At 51.6% G+C, this 7,165-nt stretch overlaps 1 long non-coding RNA gene across 1 annotated transcript; it reads left to right on the forward strand.

The window, feature by feature from the left end:
- The first annotated feature begins 2,856 nt into the window (after nt 1-2,856).
- Nucleotides 2,857-6,926, forward strand: LOC114814681. Its single transcript, XR_003762459.2, has 2 exons — nt 2,857-3,555; nt 4,962-6,926. It is a non-coding gene; the product is annotated as an uncharacterized LOC114814681 (long non-coding RNA).
- The last annotated feature ends 239 nt before the right edge of the window (nt 6,927-7,165 follow it).

The following is a 7,165-nucleotide window of genomic DNA, read 5'->3' on the forward strand; positions in this document are numbered from 1 at the left end:
AATCATCTCTCCTCCCGATTCCTCTTCTGTCAGTCAGTCAGTCAGTCAATCCTATTTATGGAATGCTTACTGTGTGCAGAGCACTGTACTCAGCGCTTGGGAAGGTACACTGAAACAATATAACAGACACATTCCTTACCCACAATAAGCTTCCAGTCTAGAGGGGCAAACAGATATTAATATAACTGAACGAATCACAGATAATAATAATTCTTAAGTGACGCTGAGTCGGGTCCCATTCATAGCGACTCCATGGATATATTTTCTCCAGGGTGCCCTGTTCTCTACCAAAATCCACAACCTGTCTAATGGTTATTCCATTATCGTTACTACGGTCTCTATCCATCTAGCTGGAGGCCTGCCTCTTCCATCTTTTCCCTGGAGTTTTTCTAGCATTAGTGTCTTCTCCAGAGAATCAGTCCTCTTGACTATGTGTCCAAAATATACTGATCTAAGTCCAGTCATTTGGCCTTGCAGAGACCACTTGGGTTTAATTTGCTCCTAAATGTATTTGTTTGTCTTTAGAATGATAATAACGATGGTATCTCTTAAGCGCTTACTACCTCCCAAGCACTGGGCTAAGCGCTGGGGTGAAGACAAGCCATCCATAGTCCCACATGGGGCTCACAGTCTCAATCTCCATTTTACAGATGAAGGAACCGAGGCACAGATAAGTGACTGGCCCAAAGTCACACAGCAGACAAGTGGAGGGGCCAGGATTGGAACCCACTACCTTTTGATTCCCAGGCCCATGCTCTATACACTACACCATGCTGCATAAGAACTGTGGGGCTGAGGGTGGGGTGAATAAATCTGACCTGCACCCTCTACATATTCATTCAGTCGTGTTTATCGAGAGTTTACTGTGTGCAGAACACATTCCTAAGCCCAGTTTACATAGTAGACTGCAAGAGGGCTGAGGGCAGGGGTCATGGCTACCAACTCCACTGGACCTGGCCATCACATTACAATGGCAAGACCAATAAATGCAATCGGATAGGGTTCGGGCGAGGGCCTGTTCTCATGGAACAAAGTCAAAAATTAGCGATGATACAGATGATATTATAATAATAGTATTTGATAATCTCCTTCTATATTCCAAGCACTGTACTACATGCTCTACTGTACAGTACTAAGTGCTGTGGCAGATACAAGATAAGCAGGTCCCACATGGGTCTCACAATCTAGGAAGGAGGCCCATCAGATACTGAATCCTCATTTTGCAGTTGAGGGAATTGAGGCACAGGAGAGTGAAGTGACTTGCCCAAGGTCACTCAACGGGCAAGTGGGGAACGAGGATCGCAGTACAGGTCCATCTGACGCCCAGGCCAGGGCAGTTTGCACTAGGCCAGACTGAATCCCATTAAGGCCTAGATCCAATGGCATTGAGTTTAGGAAGATCTTGGGATTCCCAGAATGAGTCAAATGCCATTTGAACGAGAAGCAGGTATTCCCGAGGGACCGCGTGAGAGTGGAGTCAAAGATAAGAAAAGGATATTGCACCCACCCTCCAACATTAATCAATTGATCAATCCATGCTGTTTGTTAAGTGCCTACTGCTTGCAGAGTGCTGAATTAAGCAATTGGGTGAGTACCCTACAAGAGAGTTGGCTAACACATTCCCTGCTCACATTGTGCTTACAGTTAAGAAGGGGAGACAGAAATGAAAATAATGAAGTGATGGATATCCCATTAGCAAAGTACAAATCTGGGCACATTAATGTTTCACCTCCAGGCAAAATGGGTGCCACAAGTGCAAAAGGCTTTGGAAATCCAGAAAGGGCTAGAGAAAGGAAAACTCCGATCATTCCTTCAGGTGTTGGGCTCCTGCCATCCAGACGAGCCCTTAACGTATACCGTTGATGGATTGATTGCGTTCTGCATGGTGTAGTGGATAGAGCTCGGGTCTGGGAGTCAGAAGGTTGTGGGTTCCAATCCCAACTCTGCCACTCGTCTGCTGTGTGACCTCGGGCAAGTCACTTCAATTCTTTGTGCCTCATCTACTTCGGCTGTAAATGGGGATTAAGATGGTGAGCCCCAAGTTGGACAGGGTCTGTGTCCAACCCGATTTGCCTGTATCTACCCCCGTTCTGAGAACAGTGCCCAGCACATAGTAAGCATTTAACAAATGCCACAATTGCCATCATTATGCTTTGCACTTAGTAAGTGCTTAACAAATACCACCACCACTACCATTATTACCTAACCTGGGACTTTTAGTGCAGCGCTGGCCACACTATAAGAGTTTACCAAATCCCACAGATATTATAACAATTGTTTAGTGCTTTGATCTTTTCTGTATTCTGAGCAGTGGATGTGGACGGGAAGTTGGGGAGAGAAGCAAGCTTAGTATAGTGCTCTGCACACAGTAAGCACTCACTGAATACAATTGACTGATTAAATGAATGAAGGGTATCATGACCTAGTGGACAGAGCACAGGCCTAGAAGCCCAAATGACCTGGCCTCTGATCCCGGCCCTGCCACCTGTCTGATATGTGACCTTGGGCAAGTCACTTCACTGGGCCTCAGTTACCTTATCGGTAAACTAAGCTTTAAATGGGTTCGACTCGATCAGCTTATATATACCCCAGTAGTTAGAACATAGCCTGATGCATAGAAATAGCTTAAAAATGCCATCAGAAAAAAGAGAGAGGACAGAGGGACCGGGCAGGAATTCGACAGTGGGTGGATGATATCCATGACCCCTTCCCAGGCCATGCTAGCCTGAGGCCACCCGATCAAGACAAGCTCCACCCCTTCAGAAAATGTCCCCCCGGCCCCGCCTCCACCTCACCAATCTCCTTTCGCAACAGTCATCTCCATGGCAACTGTGATTACCACACTGCCCCTTCCCCTGTCCCTGTCTGACCCCGAGGACCAACCAGGCAAGAGGCAACACTCCAGACTCCAAACGTTTGAATCGGCCAAACCTGTGTGAGACGTCCCGACTTCAGGAAGAGCATCCGTGACTCGCTGCTGCCCTCTAGCTGAGGGGAGTCTGCATGGGCATGTGGACGGGGGCATCCCCCAGGGAGATATGGGTTATGGGGAGGCTGTAAATTGAGGACACAAGCTCAGGAAAGGGTCTTAGAGGCCAGACCTGTCCAGCAAAGGGAGGGAGGGGAACAGTCTCACTCCCTGAAATGCTGGGGAGGGTTTTCCAAGGCCAGTGATCCCACTGCAGGAGTGGTAAGATGGGAGGGGCATAGACAGCACGACCTGTGGACAGACCACTGTACTGAGTTCTGGGAAAGCTCTCCCAGCTGGGAAGCAGGTCTCCCCTCAGGATCTCCCCTCAGTGGGGGCAAAGCCTGGGGCAGACACGTCGGGAGCGACAAAATGATAAAACACAACACAGGCAGACCCCCGATGTGGTGGCAGGGGCTGGGGCCGGGGGAGAGAAAAAGCAGAGGAACCTGAGGGGTCACTGCCATCCCCACTGACTGTAGGTTTTCCCACCCAATGGTTTTCTTTTCAGAGCCACCATGGCAGAGGGGAGCAGGCAGCCTCCCACCCAGAGGGGATTCTGGAAGGGTCTGCGGAGAGCACTATAAGTATGAGGGGAAAGAGAAGGAAGGTCTGGAATGGAGGGAGGGAGGGAGGGAAGGAGGGAGGGAGGGAGGAAGGGAGGGAGGGAGGGAGGGAAGGAGGTGGCGGGGAGAGGATGGGGAAAGAGAGAGTCAAGGGGGATGACCTCACTTTCTTCCCTTATATTAATTCATTCAATCATATTGATCAATCGCTATTTGCAGAGCTCCATACTAAGTGCTTAGGAAAGTTCGATATAGCAACAAAGAGAGACCATCCCTGCTCAAAACGAGCTCACAGTCTAGAGGGGGAAGGCAGACACAGATACAAGTAAACCGACATCAATTCAAATGAATAAAAGCAGTGTAACTTTGGGGATAGAGCATGGGGCTGGGAGTCAGAGAATCCAGTTCCACTCCAATTTCTACCGCTTATCTGCCCTTAGACTTTGGGAAAGTCAATTAACTTCTCTGGGCTTTAGAAAGCTTATCTGTAAAATGGGGATGAAGGCTATGAGTCCCAAGTAAGTCATGGACTGCCTCCGATCTGATGAGTTTGCATCCAATCCCAGCGCTCAGTACAATGGCTGGCCTATAGTAACTGCCAATCAAACACCATGAAATAGATTGAGAAAATACTGACTGGAGAGGATTGTTTTGTGCCCCGCTCCACTCTCTGGTGGTCTCCGCCGGGAGAACTGTGAGGGGACAGTCAGTGTGCAGGAAAAATCAGGGGACGGGAAGAGTGGACCACAAAGGAACTGGGCCGGAGGGTGAGTGGGTTGAAGGGGAAAGGGCCGGTGGGGAGTGGACCCGGCAGTGAGAATCGACAGGAGGTCTGGCCTCAAGGCCCTCTGGGGCTCAGATGGGGCCTAGTCAGCCCTTGATCGTCGGCTTCACCAGTCCAGAGGAAACAAACCCACTGCATTGGGGGACTGTAGGGTCATGAGGTGTGTCCCCACTCAGAGCCCCCTCTGTGAACTGCACTCTACCTGACTCGCCCTCATAGGCCTCATCCCATCCTTACCCAGCCCCATCGCTTGCCGCTCCCCAACCGTGACTGACCTCATCACCGATTCCCCCGACACTCTGAGCGTTGGCTCCATGATTTATTTTCCGAGGGGAGGAGGCGGGTGGAGTCCATTAAATTTGGGACTTCCAGAAACCCGTGCCGCCTTGGCCGGCTATCAATCGGAACATGACAGCAACGTTGGGGACGAGCGCCTGCAGTGAAATGTCCCATAGAGAAATACCTCCCTCAAAGAGGCTCAGGGTGAGGGATGTAGTGGGGGGCAGGCAGAGGTGCTGTCCGACGGCCCTTGGGCTTGTCAGAGACCCTGTTCAGGTGAGGCTGGAGCTAGGGGCAGCGGTACAGGGAGGAGACGACCCAGGAGATCCTGGAACCTAATTCTCCATTCTTTCGGCCTCCACAGCTTCCATCATCTGGCCGCCATGAGGAATCCAAATCAATTATTTGGCATATGTCGAATCGTACCAGCAGAGGAGGAGGAGAAGGCAAAAGAGAAGGTGGAGCAGGAGAGCCCATCCTGCCACCTTTCCCGAACCAGCCCTCCCAGCGAGCACCTCCAGGACCCAACCTCATCCTGCCTTTCGCCCCAAGCCCCAAGCTTGGCCTCCCGTCTTGGCCATCGCCTCGGCATCTGACCTCAGCCTGCACTCCAGGCCGTCTCCCCAATATCGGACCTCAACCTGCCCTTCCGGCCCTTGCTCCAAGAGGCAACTAGAGCCCGACCTCCTGGCCATCACCCCCAAGCAGCCCCTCTGTGTCCATTTCTGCCAGATCTGACCTCAGCCTGCCTTCCGAGTGATCACCCCCAGAATCCCACCTAAGGCCGAACGGATGCTAGGCTCGTTTTCCTAGGGTTCGGGCCACGGGGCAGAGAGGTGAGCTCCCTGCCACTCCCACATTGGAGACCACACGGGATCTGTTCCCAACCCTTCTGCCCGTCTCCCGGGAGCCACAGGACCATACACGTGCTGCCTCTGGACCACCATGGCCGCCTTCCTCACCCCTCCTCTCCTCGACATCGTCCCTGTAATCCAGGGCATTAAGGACCATCTTACGGCATCTACCCTACTGTTTAAGGTGCCTGCAGGCATTTTCCTCACCCCATACCTCATCACCACATGGGAGAGATTCTCTTGCCCTGACCCCTGGCCCCATCTTCCCTGCTTCCTGCCCAGGGCACGGCCTGCCCTGCCTCACGGTCCAACCATCCAAGACACCTCCCCCCAATCAGGGACGATCCCCAGTGACCCCACCTCCTTTCCTGCTTAGGTTCCCGCCTCATCACTTTGATCTTCGGCCCGGACCGAAGCAGGTCCCACTGACGAGTCCCAGAACAAAGAGCCCTGTGGTCATCCGAGCCGGCCTTGTGGCATTTGTTCGGCACTTTCCTAAGTGTCTCATACTGTACTGAATGCAGGAGTAGAGAAGATTTATTCAGATTTCCTACAGTCCCCATCCAACGTGGGTCTCAGAGTCTACTTGAAAGGGAGGAGAGCTAATTCACTCATCTATTATACAGGTGAGGCAACTGAGGCCTAGAGAAGCTAAACGTGAAGTCCTACAGTTGGCAAGTTGTAAAGGCAGATAGAGAACCCAGGTTCTGTGACTCCCAGTTTAGCCAGCAACCACCTCGCATCAGCAGCCCAGAGGCATTCCTATTAGAGAACATCCCTAGGAAAAGATCCCTAGGAAAGGACCCTTTCGTTGCCCTGGAATAATTACCAATACGAGAACACGATGACACTTCATGAGGTCCACAATATCGCAGTTTACATGCTCACCCACCTGTGCAGAGACCAGTGGACCACTGCCCTCGGAGCAAAGACTCCAGCCTACCCCGCTGGGGAGATGTCCAGTCCTGGGATAGTGATTTCTGATCTTGACCACACCCACCCTCTGGGCCGACCATGGTCCCGGTGGACACCAGATATAACTTCTGTAGTGACTCATATTGGCACGGTCCACGTGCGCCGACAAGCAGATGGGATGACCTGAGTCTGCACAAACTGTCTGTGGGGCCGGTGTTGGGGGGTCCACACCTCTCTTCTTCTCCAGTCACATACCTTCCCGGTCACTCTGAAAATGGCTGCTGGGGCTGAACCGCAGAACTCAGCAGCGGGGGCTGGGTCTGATGGCAAAAAAACACTAGGTATTGAAATGTCTGGAGTCCTATCCAGGCAGGCCAGAGGGCATACAAGGTGGAAGCTGAATGTTATCCAGGGCATCAAACCAGATAACTGCCCTTTGCCTCCAGGGGACATGAGGGCCCCCAACCTCTTCATGACCCTGTTTTCTTAATGTGTCATTTTTTCCTTCTCTTATCCTGTTCCCTTTTCCCCCATATATTAAAATTCATTATGTATTCATATTAATGTCTATCTCCCTTCTCGGGATTGCATCTGGAGGGGTTCCAGTACTCTTGACATTCTGACCTAGGAGGGAGAGTCAAGCAGAGGCCTACCCATTCCGTTCCTAACTTGGGCAGCGGCTAACGAGTGAGTGGCAGGCAATATGCTACAAGTCAAAACTCCCCCATGCTGGGCAGCAGTGGCAAGGGAAAGAGTTGAGGCAGAGCCTCAAGTTGACTGCTCAGAAGGAGGCACCAGG

Source organism: Ornithorhynchus anatinus, chromosome 10, assembly GCF_004115215.2.
Source record: "Ornithorhynchus anatinus isolate Pmale09 chromosome 10, mOrnAna1.pri.v4, whole genome shotgun sequence".
In the NCBI taxonomy this organism is placed as follows: Eukaryota; Metazoa; Chordata; class Mammalia; order Monotremata; family Ornithorhynchidae; genus Ornithorhynchus; species Ornithorhynchus anatinus.